Source organism: Balearica regulorum, chromosome 5 (assembly GCF_011004875.1).
Source record: "Balearica regulorum gibbericeps isolate bBalReg1 chromosome 5, bBalReg1.pri, whole genome shotgun sequence".
Taxonomy (NCBI): Eukaryota; Metazoa; Chordata; class Aves; order Gruiformes; family Gruidae; genus Balearica; species Balearica regulorum.
In genome coordinates, this window is record NC_046188.1 from 6843689 (window position 1) to 6863518 (window position 19830).

The following is a 19830-nucleotide window of genomic DNA, read 5'->3' on the forward strand; positions in this document are numbered from 1 at the left end:
GTTCCTACAGTGCTTGGGATCAAGTCCAATTTAGAGATAGGCAGGTTTTATTGCTTTTTTTATATTATTCCTTTCCAGTTTAAAATAACTTGTCCATGGGAGAAATATCTACTGCATCAAACACCAAGGCTGAGATTGTTATTTCAAATGCCCTAGAAGAGAAGCATCCCTTGAGAAAATTATTTTCCAGTGCTCCTGGTTTTAACTCACTAACACCACTCTCAGTGAGGGAACAGATGGTCCTGAGCATGGCCAGGTGTCCTGGGAGCTCTACAGGCAACTGCAGGTTTATAGGGAGAAGGTGGAGGTGATAGGAAGGAGGGACAGATCTTCATTTCTCCAGAGGGAAGCCAAACTTTCCCATATTGCAAGCTACACCTCAGGGCTGTGCATGTACTGTGCTCATGCCTTAATTTCTTTAGGAATAATTATGTTTGGCCCCACTTATGTCGTACAGTTCATACAGATGGAGGATATAAAAACCCGGTGATGTAATGTCTTCATTTGAAACATCTGCCCACTTCCTCCTCCAGCCTACGGGTCAGAGGAAGCCATGGAAAAAAGGCTCAAGGACATTCCTCCTGCCTCTGTCTGATTTCTGCCTTGATAGGGCTCAGACCAATGTTGCTTCAATTAATTTATTTTCTTTTAAAGCACATGTTTCAGAGGACTTCAAAAGCTGGATTCCCTAATCTTTGGTAGATCAGCATGAGTCAGAAACATCTGCAGGAAGAGCAGAAAGGTGCCTCTGTAGCATATTTCATAGCAAGGAACGGGCACATTTGTGTGAGAAGGAGCAGTGCTCTCGCAGGGGTAGGTCAGACGGCAGAAGGGGCTTTAGCAGAAGGTTGTGCTGAGTTCAGCAAAGCTGCCTGCTGGTGCAGCCAGCAGCAGGCCGTTCTCTAAGTCTGTTGTAAGCTGCTGCTTTAGGGATGTTCAAAGGAAGCAACTTCTCTACTGCTGCCCTCCCCTGAATTTTCTCTGTACATTTGGCAACAGATTAGAAGAAAGAAATGGAAAAAATTATAAAAAATTATTTTTTATATGTGCAGGAGCACACCCAACCCTTCCTTTCCCCCTGGGGATCTCTCCTACAGCGCTGCCTCTAACCTCTGGTTTAATGGCCATGCAGCTGTCAGCAGGGCTGAGGTTTTGTGGTGGGACTGGAAATCGTCAAGCGTCTGTGCAGCTTGTATGGCAGCGGAGCCGAGAGTGCTCTGCTGAGGCAGGGCCACCACTGCTGCAGAGCTCCCAGCAAGCCTACCTGTCCAAGGCAGATCTACCTCATACTCTAATGGGACTTTCATGGGTGGCACCTCCCTTGACCTGCTGGTAACACTCTGCCTAAGGCAGCACAGGAGGCTGTTGGCTTTCTGTGCCACGAGGGCACATGCCTGGCCTATGGGCAACTTGGTGTCCAGCAGGACTGTGGTGGTTTAACCTCAGCTGGACGCCAGTTGTCCACCAAGCTTCTCTATCACTCCCCTCCTCAGCAAGGCAGGGAGGGGAGAAAAATAAGATGGAAAAAACAACCCCAAACTCGTGGGTCAAGATAAAGGCAGTTTAATGTAGCAAAAAGCCGCACAGAGAAGCAAAGCAAAACACAAAAGATTATTCTCTACTTCCCATCAGCAGGTGATGTCCAGCCACTTCCCAGGAAGCAGGGCTTCAGTACGTGTACTCATTACTCCAGAAGACAAATGTTGTAAAAAAACCAAAACCTGAATGCCCCCACCCCATTCCTATCTCTCAGCTTCTTACTGCTGTGCAGATGTCATATGGTATGGAATATCCCTTTGGTCAGTTTGGGTCAGCTGTCCTGTCTTTACCCCCTCCCAAGATCTTGCCCACCCCCAGCCTCCTGCTGGCCGGGGTGGGGGGGGAGAAATGTTGGAGCGACAGCCTTGATGTGTGCCGGCACTGCTCAGCAGTAGCCAAAACACTGGTGTGTTACCAGCACCTTGCTAGCTACCAATGCACAGCACAGCACTGTGAGGGCTGCTGTGGGGAAAATTAACTCCATCTCAGCCAGACCCAGTAGAAGGACCCACAGGTACTTGTGTGCGCAGCCTGTGCTGGTGCGTGGGCTTGTTTCTCCCCAGTGCAGGACTTTGCATTTGCCTTTGTTGAACTTCACAAGATTGCTGTTGACCTACTTCTCCATCCTGTGGAGGTCCCTCTGAATGGCAGCACAACTCTCTGGTGTATCAACCACTCCTCCAAATTTTATACCATTTTCAGACTTGCTGAGGGTGCACTCTTCCCTGTCACCCAGATCAGTAATGAAGAGGTTAAACAGTATTGACCCCTTGTCCTGATTTTGGCTGAGATAGAGTTCATTTTCTTTCTAGTAGCTGGTATAGTGCTGTGTTTTGGATTTAGGATGAGAATAATGTTGATAACACACTGAGATTTTTAGTGGTTGCTGGGTAGTTGTTGTGTCTACACTAAGTCAAGGACTTCTCAGCTTCTTGTGCCCTGCCAGGTGCACAAGAAGCTGGGAGAACACAGCCAGGACAGCTGACCTGGACTGGCCAGAAGGATATTCCATACCATATGATGTCATGCTCCATATATAACTGGGAAGCTAGCTAGGAAGCGGGATTTCTGCTCGGAAACACACTGAGCATTGGGGTTTGTTTGGGTTTTTTTTCTTCCGCAGGTGGCGAGCAATTGCATTTGTGTATCACTTGTTTCATCATCATTGTCACATAATAAAATAATAAATAACAATTAATAAAAATATTTTTCCTTTGTTATCCTATTAAACTGTGTTTATCTCAATCCGCAGGTTTTTTTCCATTCTCCTCCCCATCCCCTTGGGTGGGGTGGGGTGAGCGAGCAGCTGCACAGTGCTCAGTTACCGGCTGGGTTAAACCACGACGCCCCTATATCAACCCCTGGGGTACACCACTTTTCCAGCTGTGACGTGCGAGTCATGGTGTGGTCACCCTTCCCTGGTACACCTTTCTCTGGCCTCCTGGTTGGAGGTCAGACTAGGAGCAGTGGACTGCCATTTTTAAAAGGGCAAATTTGGGACAGGATCACAAGAAGGCATGGCCAGAATACACCACTTATTCATTGGGAACCAGAATTGCTTCTGAAAAGAAGTGACTGGAGCTCCCACTGCCTCCACTTTAAGTCTGGATGAGACAGCAGAGGCTGGGGGATGTAACTGAAGTTGAACAAGCAGCAGTTGCTCCCCTGTAGCATCCAGAACTCGTTTAGCTTATTGCGCACACTTCTCAGGGAAGAGAAGCAATAAGAAACGATGGGAGAGCCAGTGTTTACCTGGCATCGTCGTCTCAGTAGTTTAATTTGCATCTGTGTGTGGTACCTGACCTTGGGATTTTTCTGGGAGGGAAAGACAGGAGACGCCTTTGATTTAGACAGGTGAAAAGGGATTGTGCTTGCAAGCAGCCTTGCATGCAGTGGCATGTGTGGTACATAGCCAGGGTTAAGGGGGAGCAGTCAGACTCCCTTCATTCTCCACTTCATCCACGACTGGACTTGCTACATCAAACCAAATCAAAGGACAGGAGCTGCAAACCGAAATAACCCCACTCCTCGCTTTCCCCTCATTAATGTTGTCACTGTTTATCTGTTTTACAGCAGAGCCCAGGGGCATCTGTCATGGGCCAGCCCTGGCCGCACACAAAGGGACAGTCCTGCCCCGTGTGGGTGCAACAGGCAAATTCCAGGAGCTTCAGCGAAACAAAGAGGCAGTGTCATGGGTGCCACGAGACCCAAGTTTTCACAACATTTCTATTACCGCACCTGATCCTGACTGCAGCCATCAGCAAAGTTCAGGGCAATTCCGTGCACAAAAGGTCAGGCCACGCAGTCTGAATCAAGCAGCGCTGGGGCAATCTCTGGTAGCAGCTGGGAATCATAAAATCATAGAATATCCTGAGTTGGAAGGGACATATAAGGATCATCGAGTCCAACTCCTGGCTCCACACAGGACCAGCTGAATCAGAGCATATGACTGAGAGTGTTATCCAGATGCTTCTTGAACTCAGTCAAGCTCGGTGCTGTGACCACTTCCCTGGGGAGCCTGTTCCAGTGCCTGACCACCCTCTTGGTGAAGAACCTTTTCCTGATATCCAACCTAAACCTCCCCCGTCGCAGCGTCGTGCTGTTCCCTCGGGTTCTGTCACTGGTCACCAGAGGGAGGAGATCAGCGCCTGCCCCTTCACTCCTCCTTGTGAGGAAGCTGTAGGCCACGATGAGGTCTCCCCTCAGTCTCCCCTTCTCTAGGCTGAACAAACCAAGGGACTTCAGCTTCTCCTCATATGTCTTCCCCTCTAGACCCTTCACCATCTTTATTGCCCTCCTTTGGACACTCTCTAATAGTTTTATGTCCTTTTTGTACTGTGGTGCCCAAAACTGCATGCAGTACTCGAGGTGAGGCTGCACCAGCGCAGTGTAGAGTGGGACAACCACTTCCCTAGACCGGCTGGCAATGCCCTGCTGGATGCACCCTGGGATACGGTTGGCAGGGAAGGCAGGGGGTGAACGCTGCTTGAGCTGAATACCCTCCATCAGCACCAAGGAACCTGCCAGCTAAAATCTTTCATTAATTTAAATTTTAAATAGCACCGGCAGCATTTACCCAAAGTAACGGCACAAATCAGCGTGATTGCGCGCTGCTGCAGGTGTAGCTGTCTGCCAGCACTGCTGCCACGCTCACGGTTTTTGTATGACCCAAGCCTTCTGTCACCAGGGACCCTGCAGTCAGCTCTGTACAGTCACCTGGGGTTAGAGGCAGGGAGCACTAATACCCTTTGTTCACCGGGTAAATTCTATTTCCCTTTCCATTGTGCCATGCCGCTTGTCAATGTAACGTTACACCCAGGGTAGGAGACTTGTACAAAGAAACTTCAGTGAAGGCTGGCAAATTACAATCCTTTACTTGTGAATGGGGACGTCATAAGAGATGGGTTAAAGCAATGCACCTGGTGTAAATAATTACATGCTTGAAATGGGGGGAAAGGGCTGAAGGCAAGCTATAAATGCCAGGTGATTGTTTTGGATGGCAAAGGAAGGACTTTTCATGCAGGAAGAACAAATGACCTGCTCAGGAGTCTGCTGGTGATGGAACGATTAATCTTTTCTCTTTTCCTCCTCATTCTTTCCTTGACTTTTGGGGGGGTTTTGTTCATCCTCCACTACCTCCCCCTTTTGTTCTCATTCCCAGAGCAACACCTGGAGGTAGGAGCTGCCTTAGGAAAGGAACCCCACAGTGGCTTATTCCAACCAAGATTGTATTTCAAATAACCTGAGTCTTTGTTTTGGTTTTTCCAGGACTCCTTTGATCTGCAAACCACCCTTTAAATGACTGAAGCAGGAATCTGAACACCAGTGAATTTGCTTTACCAGCCATCTGAGTTGGATTTCTTAGACCCGCAGCAACTATGCTGTGCTCAACTGGTGTGGGCAGTGGTGGTGGTCCTTGGCTTGCCTTGAGATATGTAATGCAGCTGAGCTTACTGTGATCAAAGCTCTTTTTTTGGCAATTTTCTGTGCCTTCTGCCACTGCAGGAATCGAACAAGCTCATATAGGTGAAATATGAAATACAGAAGCACCTTTTCTTGGGAGAGTAGCTTGCTTTCTTTTGAGAAGAAGAGAGGAATGGGATTTTTAGGGGTCTCTGCATAAACCCTGTTGCTCAGTAATGTTTGTTGGGACAAAAATTATCATCATAATCAAAGTTGGTTTTGTTCATGAGAGCTAGGAGTGGATAGTTATCTTTACCAAAATGTATGCTTTATTTAAATTCATCCATTTATGGAATTTCATGGGCTTGTATTACTTGTTTTGGGTAATTTAGGAAATTAAAGCATTTCTCTAAGTGTTTATCATGCATTGATATGTATTTCAATATTTACTTAACTGCTAAACAATTATCATTGATATAAGAAAAAACTTGGTGTGAGAACAATCCTGTTTAAACATATCCAGGATGTTTCAACAGTATTTTTAAGAATTTGAATTCTATTTTATATTTAAGCCTTATTTGTATCAATGCCTGTACAGTCCTTCAAAAAAGCAGTTGGACTACACTTGCTTCTGTTTCTACATTATATAATTGTGTTTTTTTGTATTGTATGTTGCACACTAATTGATACTTAGGTATTGATTACACGTGTAAGCAATTCAAAACATTCATCCCAGTTCCATCCCTTTTCCCCACACGGGTGGGAAGAATGGCGTGCCTGTACTCAGTGTTTCTCCCGTCCTGTGGGTTGTGCCGCAGTGAGCTACATCTTTCCTCTCCAAACGTTTTCAATTACACCAGGTGCCTTTGGACTGATACAGAAGCTGTAGATCCTTGGACAACAATCCTACATCTCCAGAAGAGATCATGGAGTTGCCATGATGTTTCCATGCCATTTCTAGACACAGGTATGACAGGAGAGCACACCCTGAGGCCACACACGCAAAGCTTTGGTTGACTTCCCAGTGGTGGGGCAGTGAAAGGGCTGGCTAACATATCTCTCTGCTTGGCTTTGGAGAAATCTGCTGTGTGTTGCTGCTTTTCCAGATGAATTTTTTGACCCTGAAATGAACAACATGATAGAACAGGCATTGTGGAGATAACACTGATGATGGGAGGTAACTCGGCCCATTAGCAAGGATTATTTATAGCCCCTTAAACCAGAGAAATGTAAATTATGAAACAAAGCTCTTTTAGTTTCCATCTTGTCTTCTTTTCTTCAGGTGTCTCGTTTTTCAAATTTTAATACAAAACACAAGAATAACAATAGTGATTGTACATTTTCCTACTGTGTGATTTTTTTATTCATCTGTTCATCTATTATCATTCTTCCCTCTCCCTCCCCCTTCCCCTCTCCCCCAGTAATCACTGTAACTCAAGGGGAAAGAGTCAGGATTCTGGCAAAACCTGTTTCTAACTAAACAAGTGAAATCCTGCCCCCACTGACACCACTGGCTCATTTGCATTGCCTTCATTTGGACCAGAGTTTCACCAAATACTGAGTTTAAACTCTATTTTTGGTGATTATTTTGGAATGGGCATCAGTAAAGAAAAGAATTTGGAGGAAAAGAAAAAAATCAGTGAAGAGGGACCTATTGCCTCAGAGCGGGTGTAAGAGCACACACAGGAAAACCAGTCAGCAACGCGAGAGCAGTTAAACGTTAGCAGATCGGCCTCTTTACCACCCCAAATCTGAAGCCACTTGAAAGAGCCAAAGTAGAGTTCTTGTCTGATCCTTAACAGGACTTGTGGCTGCCTTACTCACCATGAAAGATCTACCTTTACAAAGCATGCTTTAAAAAAGAAAAAGGCCCTTTTAAAAGCATTTTATTGCTTTTCATGTTTAAAAAGTCTGGGGACACAGAGAGGCTAGGGAAACCTGGACATTTCTCTGCTCACAATATTATTTAGCTCTTGTCATGCTCTGTTTCTTCATGTAGCCATTACGAGTGACTAATGCTGCAACACAGCGCTGAGCACGGCTCTCCCTGGGGCTGGGGATCTCATGTCAGGGGGGTACGATCCAATTCACGTTGAGATGGATACGTTAAATCTTTTTACTCCATGCCTTGTCAAGAAAAGCCGATCTGCCTGCTATCAAATGCACAGAGAGTGCCCCAGCCCATAAAAGCAGTTTTATGTGCTCATTGATACAGAATAGATTGTCACAAAACATTTCAGGCGTTGTTGTCAAGGTCAATAATACTGATCTATTTTAGCACAACAGGGGGGTAAAAAAGGAATTCTGTCAAGATATGACCTTTAAAAGACCTCATCTTTGGAGAATCAAAACATAAAAATGTGGAAAGGATGTTATTTTGTTACCTTTGGGCTTATCTGAACTGGCAGTAATTATACTCGTTAGCAAAGAAATAGCTCAAGAAATGATCGGGTTAGGAGCGAGATCATAGAATCATAGAATGGTTTGGGTTGGAAGCGACCTTAAAGATCATCTAGTTCCAACCCCCCTGCTGCGGACAGATGATCCAACCAAAAAAGCAAACAGTGCACTAATCTGGTGAGTTCATGTAAAGATGTTTAAAGTTCATTTTTCCAGCTGTGATTTAGCAATATTCAACTAGCTTTCCCTTAATGGGGCGCAGAGATCACACATCCAGCTGCACCCACCCTCCCCTCCCGCTCCCGTGACCCTGTGCTTCTTTTCTGCTGGTTTCAAACCAACCAGTTGGTCTTCGCAGCAAGGACTGCTCCTGCCTCTGCACAGCCCTCGGGTCTCACATGGGATCTGTGTGCACTGTGGTGCCACGAAGCATTCGGTGGGGTCACGCACAACGTGCCTGCATGTTGGGCAAAGTCTTCAGCCATGGAGAAGGCAAAGCAGAGGCAGTGGCAGGGGTCCTACCAGACTCACTGTGTGTGCTGAAAGCAGTTCAGCTGGTTTAATCTCAGTCTCAACTCACTGCTGGGCCCGTTCCTGGTATTGGTACAGACACAAGAACTGAGTTCTTTATCTATACAACCCTTCTCAGGTCCCTGAGGTTGGACATGAAGGTGAACACTTTTCTCTAGTTTTCTGTTGAATGTACGCAGACTTCATTGTGCTATTTTGCAATTTAACACTGCTAAATGTAGATCAGAACGTGACCTTACAACCTTTCTTTAGGTACACAATTATTTCATCACTGCTTTTCCTCCCTTTGTCAGAATAAGGATAATTGAGGATGGATTTACATGTCTTAACCAATGATTCACTCCCAAGTGCTTTAACTCACACATGAGCCAGCATCTACAGACAATATTGTGTCTAATAAAAAGATCTGATATGCAAAATCACCAGACTAGTTAGCCTTACTTGGGAAGATAGGTAGGTGAAGAACAAGTGTATAGAACGAGCAGTTTCTCCAGCCAGCATAAATAAGTCGTTGCCTACTTTGCTTCAGGGAGCTAATTTTTCATGTGCCACCAACATTGGCTTTTTCACTTGACTTGATCTGTATTGTGGCATATGCAGCAAGCCTTTCTCCCTTCCTCTATGTTACATTTATTTTAGGCCAGTATAAATACATCTCCAGAAATCAGAAGAGAAGAGAGTCTAAAGGTCCTTCATGCATTCTCTTGAAAAGCTGGGTTTACACGGTGTGCTCAGAGGTGCCATCCTGTAGCCTGCAAGCAAAATCTCACCTGTTTCTGAGATCTAGTGTCTACCTCAATAGTAGTCCATCCTGCTTGCCTGGCCATTCTCTTCAAGGTCTCATCCTCAGCATTAGCAGTGGCAATCGCAGGTCTCATGTCTCTGGTGACTGGACATGGGATTAAGGGTGGCTGTTCCCAGAGGTTCATCTATTAAAAGTATCCCAAAGAGATAACACATAATACTTTTAACTTCCTTTAAATGTGAGTAGCATTAGGACTTCAGAAGTGCTGGCAGAATCCATTTAGCAGGTGATAGAAGTTCCTTTCATCATCCCAGGTGGGCAGTGCTGAGTTATGGGGAGCATCTGTATTTGTATGACATCTTCTGCACACAAACCAAGGAACTTTTGACTGAACTTGAGTTTGTTCCTCTCGTTCTAACTGTCCTGAGGCCTCCATCAAATCTAATGTTGGATGGGGGATGACTGAGCATGGGACTCCCTTGGAGTGTGAAAGTTTAACCATGTGAAAAGGGACCTTTAACCATTATTTTACCCAAAAGTTGTCGATTTCCTAACAGTTCTAGCAGAGATCAGGGACTGCAGCTATTTGCATCCTGCTTGGATGGTAGGACCTTTGGGAGACCAAAGACAGCAGGGATCTTCCCTGTTGTACGAGGAGCAAAGTCGTACTTTGACAGAATTCCCTGGAGTGGAGAATTCCCTCCCGCTTCCCCATCTTTTGGTATAAATGTGAGATACTGGATACTTAGGACCCTGTCTATTGAAGGAATGTACGCTACGGCATTTGTCTTTTTGCACAGAGTTGGGCAGTATGGCATGACTAGGAGCTTTCAGCAAGAAACTGGCTCACAGATCACTGTACTACCCCTGAATCTCAGGCTGAAATGAATTTCTGAAATGAATTTCCAAAATGAATTTCCATCCCAAGTCCTTTGCTCTTTGTCACTTAAACATCTCTGGGAGAAGCCGGACTCAAAATAATTGCTACTGATGCTCTTCAGCTCTTCAACTTGGTCTTATCCCCGCAGCAAAATCCCTGTCCCATGCCAGGTTCAGTTCCAGGCTGATTTGTGAAATTCCTCTCTCTTACCTTTTGGAGCAGGGCAATGACAGCGTTCAGTTGGAAATTATTTCTTGGGTCACTGAGCTAAACTTTCCACCACGGGGAAGCAAGTCCTGTAATCCTGTTGATAGACAAAGGCATACACAAGAAGTGAAATGGCTATTAGTCTTGTTGGATTATCTCCTAGCGTATAAATGGACAGACATATAAATGGATGACTAATTCAGAGTAGTGAGTAATCACAAGATAGCAATATTTCCATAGCTTGGGAAAGTCCAGACTATGTGTGCTGTTTGGTGTCAGCTGAGATGAAAAATGGTGGGTTTAGTAGGTCAGCTAAGATACCCCCACATAGAAACATGGCTTTTGATAAAGCAAGCAAACGCATGCAGTGCTGCCTAACAGAAATATTCCATAAACCCCATGCATTATACTTTCAAAAGAGAGACCATATGTACAATTACATGATAAAGTTTAACGGAATCTGTGAGCTCTGCCAGTGTCCTGAACCATGAAAGCTGCAGATATTTATAAATGTCAGCAAGATCTCCAGTGAAACCGTAACATTGGTATTTACTTCAGGACTTCATTACTATTTATTATTGTATAAGATCATAGATTTGAAAGTATAAATAGATGGAGGAATTTTCTGTGGACAGCAAAAGCATGATTTGGAATATATGCGTCTGGGAGGCAAGTGGAATATCTGATGCATAGGAAACATTAAACAAAGGCTTTTTCTTGGAAATCTTTTTATATGCTCTAGTTCAGTTTATATTTCTGCCATCACAAGCAGGGCCCAAGCACAGGCAAGGAGGAATTACATAACTTTTGTTTATATTTCCATTATTTTAGCTGATGTATTTAGAACAGCTTGATAAATTAATCATGACTTGTGGTCCAATTCACAAGTTTGTCGGCCAGTTTGCATTCCTGTGTTTGCAGAACTTAAAACACGATGCACTTCTTAAACTTGGGACATTTGGCAAATTGTCTCTCCATTGAACCTAACCCGTGCCGAGCGCTTCCTGCCCTACAACACCCACTCACAGAGCACTACGAACCAGAAATTCAGTGTAAGCAGCGTGGTTCCTGTGGCAAGAAGGGAATTACATTAGGTTTATGCAAGATGAAAGATTTGCCTTGTCAGTGGAGTTACTGGCTGACTTCTGTCTCCCTCCTCCCCCATATAAGCTAAAAAAAACCCAGGGTGACCATCGTGTCATTGAGAGAATTACACTTCAGGTCTAGTCACGCATGAATACATTTGGTTGTATTGTTGGTTTGTTTTTTTGTTTTGTTTTTTTTTTTTACCAATGAGATATCTTCTGCATATTTCCTTAAATAAAATGAAAAATTCTAGTAGGATTAATTTAAGATCCAAAATTATCCTAGCCTCGTTTTCCTCTGCTACTCATTACCCACATTTCTCCTAGTTTCCTGGAATTTCTAACTTACCCACTAGTTTATATATGTTCTTCAGATCATCTGTCCCCAGAAGTAAATAAGGTTCAGCTTCAAAAAGTGCAAAAGAACTTGTCATTTTCTCTCCAGGTTTCCAGCCGCTTTAGCTCCTTCATATTATCTCCCTGACCTCACTGTCAATTCTCATGTATTCTCCACAGCCCTACAAGCAGTAGCAGCTCATGCCATTGCAGCGCAGTGTCATAGCTTGCTCCGACTTCACGGCTGCCCCCCGCCCCCATGCCAGATGCTGCTGGCCATCCTGTTTCACGATGCACGTTGCAGAGGGCTCCTCACGCAGCAGAAAAGATGTGAGCAGCTTGGGTCTGCCGCACTGCAGGTTCCTGTGTGATCCTACTCAACTCTTGGCTGCATGGGGCATGCCAAGCTGTTAGCCCTCCTCTTCAGCTTCATGTCACATGGTGTCGTATGGTGTGATGGATGGCACTGGCTCGTGATTGTCTTCACCACTCAAAGTGGGCAGCAAAACTGCACACAAAGCTCCTCTTAGTTTGCCATGGTCAATAGATTTCGGCACCATGTTTTTCAGCATCATCTTCTTAAACCAAGAGTTCCCAATTTACAGGCACCAGAGACAACCCTCACCCATCAAATTCTTGTGGACCAACCAAACCCACACTTCCACTGGAGGATTTTAGGAAATCTCTGGACCTGTAGGGAAGATGTTAAATATATATGCAGAAACACTCCACCAGTAGCGGCACTCAAGCTCCTCATATGTTAAAGGAAGAGTATCAGGCAAAACAAAGTCAAATTATTAAGGAGCAGATGCCACCTTCTTAGGCAAACCAGTGTCTGAGGAGCAGGGAGACAATACAAGAGATGCTTTAAGAACAACACACAGGTCACAGCTCTGACCCCCAGAGCTCAGCAAGGTCCCTAGGTAAAATGGGGAGAAAGATGTAACTGCAAAATCTCTCAGCCAAGACAAATATCAAATACACAAATAAATAAATAACTGCTGGTTCCGCTATTTCATTCAAGATGTGGATTACATAGATTTAATTAAGCCGTTCATAAAAAACTGTTTTGCTATCAACAAAATTAAACATTCCAATTTCTGTCAGAATTTCTCATTTTAATTTCCCTAATTTTAAGAAAAATTATGTCAAGGAACTTTGAAGAAAACAAAGGTTTGCACTTCAAGTTAAACAAAAGATTTAATTAAAACTACAAATTAAATTTGTAGCTTAAAGAAACCGTGACTCCTTTTATAAATGCAAGCTGTGATCTCAATGGACAGAGGGGATGGGAAGAGGATTGAGCCCTTATCATCTCATTCTTCCCTTGGTCCGGACCAGCGTCTCAGGGTGGGCTGAACGGAAGTAGCCCTATCAGCTTCTGCAGGGCAGCCATCTACAGCACCCACCCAGGTCCAGGTAGCACCTGGCCTGTCAGTGACTCCTTATGGATGATGAAGCCAACCGTCTTCAAGAAGATGAAGATGGCGAAGGGAGATATGCTGGGGGAGGGTGTGCAGCAGCAGAAGGAACAATGGATGCTCTGATTTGGGTGTAGAAGGAGAGGCTGGATTGCGAAAGACGGCGGGAGAACAAAATGCTGTAGAGATCTAGGGAGTAGTAGACTATACTCATTTAACGGTATACACTGTCAGCACAACCATCATCCACTTCTATTATGGTGTATGCTTGACTCAGTTGGGAGGAACACATGTGCTCAACCAGGGCCTGGGCTGAGGCACAATACCACACATACAACATGGGTTATGGTGCTCTACAGCTATTAATAGGTAAATTTATTAATGTTTGCCTTTTTTTCATTATGAATGGGTCATAAAGAATGTTTATTGCTCTAATGTCTACAAAGACAAGTGTTCGCTATTTTATGAGACCAGTAGTGTTTCTACAAGTGACAGGTGACTTTGTGCTGACCTTGGGCTTGGGACAAACATTTCGTTTCAAAAGATGCATCCAAGAGGTAAATGACGGGAATGCTGCTGCAAAGCTTGTTCATAGCTGTCAGGTTTCCACCAGGGACGAAGTTTCTATGTATCCTTTTTAAATTTTTAAAAATAAAATAAATGGAAAAATACTGTAATCTGGGCATGTTGGCTTGTCTCAAATTGTATTGAGTGCAAATATCTCAAATATAGAGTTGTAAATAGGGCCATGGCACACAGTAAAGAGAGTGTGGAGTGTTTAACATGCTACTTTATTCAAATCAGCAAGTCCCATTATAGTACATTAACGTAATGTCTTCTGTCAGAGTCTTCCTTCTTTGCTTTGTTAGACCGCTGCGTCTCTCAGACACACAGCTGCTGTTTGCATGAGGTATTAGGAACTCTCTCTCAGTGAAAGGTACTATATCGGCATCAATTATTTCCATTTCAGCTGTGCCGGGGTGAAAGTCAGCAACTGCACGCTGTTGTTCAATCTCTGATGTGCTCTGCAATCCAGACAGTAAAAGCTGAAATACCTATAAGTTATCTCTTCCAGTTGTTGTTCCTGCAGATTTGAAATATAAAATATAATTTTGCCTGTAGGTGTTGTGTTTAACCACAAGCAGAGGAAATGCATCACTTGCTTTTGTGTCAGATTATAATCGTGATCTTTGACATATGGTGAGAACCAGGAAGCAAAATGGAGAAAGATCAAACATGACCTTCACCTGTACTAAATATATCTACATTGCCAACCAAATGTAGACAGATTTTTTTTAAGTGTTTCATGCTTTGGGGCATTTTTAGTAATGCCTTTTTTTTTTTTCCCCCCAAGAGAACAACTGGAAGCATCTTTAAAAGGCCTGAATTTTGAGAGGGTGTCTCAGCAGTTCATAAAAAGCCATGTCTCTCTATCGTCATGCAAGCTGGGAGCCTGGAAAGTTCTAGTCGCTGCAGACTATCTTGGTCCGCAGCCTAGGTTCTCGCTTTCACACAGGAAACACATGGTCTTGGATCGGACTTAGAGATGGAGGAGATAGAAACGTTCAGTGAAAGCAGTGAAGGGCACAACGTTTGCATTGACGTCTTTGCTAGCAAGTACATTGTCTGGGAAAGTCTTGGGTCTCAGTCTTCCAGTTGTTGCACTGATGGCAGAAGGAGCTCAACTCATGCTAATAACATGACCTCCCTTTTTCCCCATGTTCAAAAACCCTCCTTAGAAACTGCTTCCTTCATGGGATCTCTTAAGACTGACTTTTGTAGGCAGTATTTCTCTGCAAGGCCACGTACTGTGTGGTGTTATTCCATAGATCATGTGTCTCTGAGCTGGAGTGTGTTACAGGGCAAGGACCTTGTCGGCTCACCACTCTGTAAAATACCATTGTGATTTACAGGAAATAATAATAATTTCTAATAAAATGGCCTTAAAAGGCATGATAGAGAATTAGGCTCCACATCTACAGGCTGTTGGAAGCCTATATATAGTGCTTAAGAGCACAAGTAACAATTTTTGGGGGGATGTCATAAATGAGTCTGCACTAGAAACAATTTTAAATGTCTTTGAATAGATTGTTTTATAGCAACTTCTATCAGAAGGGGATTACAACAAATAAAAATCCCTCCCCTCATACAAACCTAAGGTAAATATAATCCTAGATTTTCCCCCACTTTGAAAAAAGTGAAATGATTGTGATTGCATAATAAATATTTTAGTTTCTCAAAATAAAACACTGGTACTTGTATTTAAAGAGGTTTCAACATCAGCGTTCACTGTCAAGCTGTTAGCTCTGAAAGAGGCAAAAAAAGCATAATTTATAAATAAAACTAATGAAAAATAACACCAAATTTACATTGGTTTGACATAATCCTGGGAATTCTTGGCAATTAAGATGCTGCCTCTTCCAAAGTGTGTGTGCTGTTCTACCATAGCCACATCCTGAAAGATCCTGCCCCCCCCCAGTACAGACTGGGACTAGTCCCAGTACAAACTTGATCCCCTGGTCCCCTACCAGTACAAATTGGCATCTGTAGCCCAAAGCACCTGAGCCTGAGCATGGCAGGGAGTGTGCTGATGTTTGATTTAGTGTTACGTAGTCCTACGAGGAGCAGGGAGTTGGACTCGATGATGCTTATGGGTCCCTTCCAACTCGAGATCTGCTATGATTCTATGATCTCAGGTTTAGGAAAACTCACTCGGAGTTTCCCCTCTGTGAAAATCAATCATTTTACATAGCTCTGTGTGGCAGGTGTGAACAGGGATTGAACAGGTGACTTTGCAATTCAAGTGAAATTGCAAATCCTATAGCACCACTGCTTTTTCTAATATATGCCTCCGACATAGTTGGCATATATTGTACTCTCAATTAAAATCCAATGATTAAAAGAGCCACCTTTTCCAGTAGCTGAGATTAGAGTAGGCTAGTTTTATATCATAAGATGGTTTTATTTATCTTTTTATGATTAAGTCTGCAGCCTTTGAAGCTGAAATCTATTTTGGAGTATCGTTGCATGTATTTTTGCTACTACAGCAAAGACAAGAAGGAGGATTCCTATTAACAGCAGCTCATCTGCAGCATCCCGGTGAAGCTGGGGTGGCTTAATCTAAAGGGATTTTTAAAGGGATTGTTGCAAGCTTTAAAACTCAACACAAGAGGGCTCCAGTTCCTTTTGTCAGGAAAAAAAAAATCCCAGCTGATGAAAAGAGCACAGCAAGGCTGAGAGGAGCAGTTCCCTCATGGTATAGTGTTGGAGCATGGTGACAAAGAGCAGCACGCAACTGCTGGCAGAAGATGTCTTGTCTGTGCCTGGCTCACCATTCCCCCGGGATGGAAACAGAAAAAACTGGAATAATTGCTACATGAATGTATCTGTGAAAATGAATGAAAACATGTGGTGTATGAAAGCCTGAGGTTTTGTGCTCAAACACCGACAGATTAGGGAAAGGTCAAGAGAAGTTCACCCTGACTGACCCAGCTTCTCCAATCTGCAGCCTGACTCGGTCTTCATCCCCTCCTCGCACACCAGCTCTGAAACAGGGAGTTGCCATTAGCCCTTCTCTGTGGGCAGGAGAGCGGGTGGCTTTGAGGCTCCAAGGCACCAGGCCCTCAGCTGGGGAAGACACAGCATCCCGTCTGACCTGAGGGAAGGGTTTTCTCAACGAGTTGTGCTTTCCTCAAACAATCCTGCAGCTGCATACCCATCGCCTCCTGTGTTTCACAAGCCCTGCCTTCGTAGGTTGGGCTTCACATGATGAAAGAGAAGACCTGTCAAACAAGGACTTAAATCAAAGGCATCCTAGATGTGAATATCAAGGTTGCTATGATACGGGCTTGACTTCCCATCATCAATCAGTATACAAGTAGCTTTACCACCTTCCCTAGTTCTTGTTGGGGAGAAGGAGTAGTGTGGCCTAGGGGCTGGAGCCATTGCTGGGGAACTCAAGTGCCTTTTCTTCTCTTCTTCCTTGTTTGATGACCTCCTAAATGATCAGGGGACTGGTCGTTCCTGCCTGTGAAAAGGGGATAGTGGTGCTGCCATTGTAAAGTGCTTTGAGATCTGTTGATAGGAAGAATGCTATGTAAGAGCAGTGTTTTACTGATATTAGCACATGTGGAAACTGCTGCTGGAGCATCTTCTGGGAAGAGCTGACCATGCTGGAGCCTGCTTTGCCCCAGCAGACTCTCTGGGGCTGTGTCCCTTTTCTCAGGCTGCTTTGGGAAGGCTGCTCCAGTGAAAAATAGTTGTACAAACATACTGCTGTCTTTGTACGCACGGAAAGTAGGGGCTCTCCGGGGTCTGTCCACTTGCTAATAGTGATAAAGGAGGAAAGAACTGCATATCTGCTAGAAAATAAGTGGACTTCAGAGGAAGGAAGGAGGAAAGACATTGTCAATCATCTCTGAAAATAGCCCACAACAGAAGGAAGGAAACGGATGTCGGTCATTTCTGCTGCTCATCTCTCATTTCCCCTTGGACAATTTTATTCCAAAGCTGTTACAAGGCTTTTTGGGGAAGATATTTGGCACTGCTTTTCTGTGCTATAAAGCATGGGAACTAATGTTTTGATTGATACCAGTAACTGATTTCCCTTGTGATGGGTTTCTAGCCTGTGTGTCCAGTGCAAGAGGCATCCTGTGGAAGTACTACTGCATTCCAGACAGGCAATTCGTTGCACTCAGGAGGGGTGAGGGGGAAAAAAAACCCAAAACACTTATCTCTGCGGTCGCTGGCAGCTGGCAAGTTTCAGCAACAGGTTTGACTGGGCTGACAGCTGTTGTGAGCTGGAATGAAACCATTCAGCACTTTATGTATGGACCATGAGAGTATGATCAGGCTGGATGTGAGTAATGAGGCTAGTAGTAATAATGAGACTAGTAATACCTAATTGAATTAAGTATTAATTCTTAATTTGAAGCGCTGCATGAAATATGTCTGTGGTACTCAAAAGGACTCATAGCTGGACCTCGCCAAAACTCACAGTGCATTCATAGCAACACTGATTTTAAAGACTTTCTGAATGTTCTCAACCCTGGACCGGTAACGGGAAGAGGAAAGCCCCACTTCATTTGAATGAGCTCTTTAAGGCATCTTAGTTATCACCCAGCTCTATTCAGTGGCTTGCCTCATTAAGGTCTCTATTTTGCACATCCTCAGCACCAGAACTTGTCCCTGGAAAGTGGATACTCTGCCACCTTCTGCTGTCTCCACTGCAGGAATCATCCGCATCTAATAGAGCTTTTCAAACTTCTCCAAGCTGTTCTGACCCTTTAGTCCCCTCGCAAACATGGACCAGTGGTGGAGAGGGCTCTTGCTGAAGTAAGGGTATCTCATCCAAGACATATCCCCCCCTTACATGCTTCAATGTACGAATGAGTGTTGGCACAAGGCCGTGTGTTGTCTCAGGATTTTAACATGCTTTTTACAAGGAGGCAACTCTCGTGTCTCTGATGGGAGGGATTATGTGCACTTAGCAAGTTGCTGGTATTATGACATGGACATGTGCACATGAAGCTTGCATGGCTGAGTGTGTTATGTCACTGTGTAAGCAACTGCAGAGCCACTTCAGCATCAGACCCGTTAGCACTTCATTCCTTAAGAACTTAATCTTGCAATCCTTTCTACTGCTAGTAGCCCTTACTCATGTAAGTAAGCAGATCTTCCATTTCAGCCCTTGTAGCCCATAAGCTGCTCCCTGTTCCCACAAAATCCTCAGTGCCAGGAGGCTTTCCAGCCTTAGTGTTGTTGCTGTCATGTTCTTTGCAACCATAATATTTATTCACGAAAAGCTACCACATTCATTCTGACCTGACTCTTGAATGAAGATGGTGGCAAAGAGCCTGCTGGCTTCAGTTCTGCAGGCTCAGAGGCCTTATCTAAGGAGCTGCATCCCGTAAAGCTCTGAGCTTTACATCATCGGGTCCAGGCAAAGGCTAAAGCATGGGCCAAAAGGTTAATCACACAACCTGACTCCACTGCCACTCTTGGAAAGTCACTCCCATGCCGAATTCCCGTAGACAGCTCGGCACTATCCAAGATTTAGCTCTGGTAGTCAATAATTTGCGGGATTTCATGGCACAAGTTATTAACCTGGCCAATTTAGTGGTTCTGTGCAGCCCCAGTCCCTTATATATCACCTCTGTATAAACCACATGCTCTGACTCTCTGAAAATGCAATTTCTTAATGAAATTCAGCTTTAGAAAATGCAGGTGTTACAACACCTGTTTTCACTAGGACAACCCGTTAATGCAATTAGCTTCCCAAAGCCGTACTGTATGGGGAGAAATGCACATGAGGGCTCGAGGCATCGCTGTAAGCAACAAGTATCTCTTTTCTTTCTGGTGCCAGAATTAGGAGACAAAAAGTTTCATGGGTGGTCCACAGTGAAGGGAGAAATCTTTTCCTTTCCCTTTCTTTTCCCTCCTCCACAAACAAGCACTAGAGAATACATTGCTTTCAGCGGGCAGCATGTCCCTATCACTATTAATTGCACCTTTCAGCGAATTTACTAACTGCTCCTTTGCCATTTATTAGGCAGGGGACGGAGTGTGAAAGGTTGTTATCTGAAGTGTGCTCTGGGAGGCTGAACTCCCTGTGAGGTTGGCGATTTCCAACCTTGGGGCTTGTTTGATTACATTTGTGCCCCGTCTCAGAGGTATATTTTTGACATGCAGTAAAAACAAAGCCAGAAAGCCATAGGAGATTTTTTTTTCTTGGTTCTTAGAGAAAACAGCTGCCCACATTTGGTTGGATTTGAAGTGAATTGC